Genomic DNA, 860 nt, shown 5'->3' with positions numbered 1-860 from the left:
CTACGCCGATGCCACGGCGGAGATAAGGAAGCGAACGGGTGGTCTGGGAGGCCCCAATAAACCTTTATGACGATGTTTTCATCGGTGACGGGTTGTTTTACGGTTTGTTCCACATGTTCAACCAAAACTAAACTCTTACAGGGAAAAGGAGTTAGTGGCAACTTTCCGTAATTGAATCAGTTTTAGTTAGCGAAACAAGTCATAATAGCACGACGTTGTACGAAGTTTCAACCACACACAATATCACACCCAGGAAAATGAAAAGTGATAGCAAAGGTCTCATGGCTCCTTCAGAGTTGACCCTGATGATGGTTGCATTTTTTTTTGTGCATGTTATAAAGTTTTCATTTTGTTTATTTTTTTATTTTTTTTTTGTCCAGCAGCGCACATTGCTTTTCCGTGTGTACGTCGCTTTACGTCAAGCGCGCTTTTCAATCATTAACGTTAACTCCTCCTGGCTGGCCAGCGCCGCTGTGTATTTCTTATTCAAACCCTTTCCCTTTGCTTGATGCCCCGCTCGCGCTGCTCCGCGCAGCTCGCAGCCCCCGCGGGTCCCTCCCGGCCGGCCTGATTGGTCTTATGCCGTCCGTTGGTAATTCACAGCCACGGAGCGGCGCGCCGGCAGCCGAGCCGGCAGCGCAGGCCGCGGTGGGGCTAATGGTGGAATGCCAGAGCCATCCATTCCCCATGCACGCACACTGCACAGAGCGAGGGGGAGGAGGGGACGCGGCAACTTGCAGCCCCCGAGTGGACGGCTTGGCTCGACCATTAGTTGCGAGTTTGCGGGCCAAACAGTTGGCAAATTAACGGCTGGAGTTAGCCGGTCCGGCCTGCACGCGCGCGCGCTTAGCGAGGGAGGG

Source organism: Frankliniella occidentalis, unplaced genomic scaffold (assembly GCF_000697945.3).
Source record: "Frankliniella occidentalis isolate FOCC.00 unplaced genomic scaffold, Focc_3.1 Scaffold17, whole genome shotgun sequence".
Classification (NCBI taxonomy): domain Eukaryota; kingdom Metazoa; phylum Arthropoda; class Insecta; order Thysanoptera; family Thripidae; genus Frankliniella; species Frankliniella occidentalis.
The sequence above is the reverse complement of the archived record's forward strand: the minus strand, read 5'-3'. Positions refer to the sequence as shown.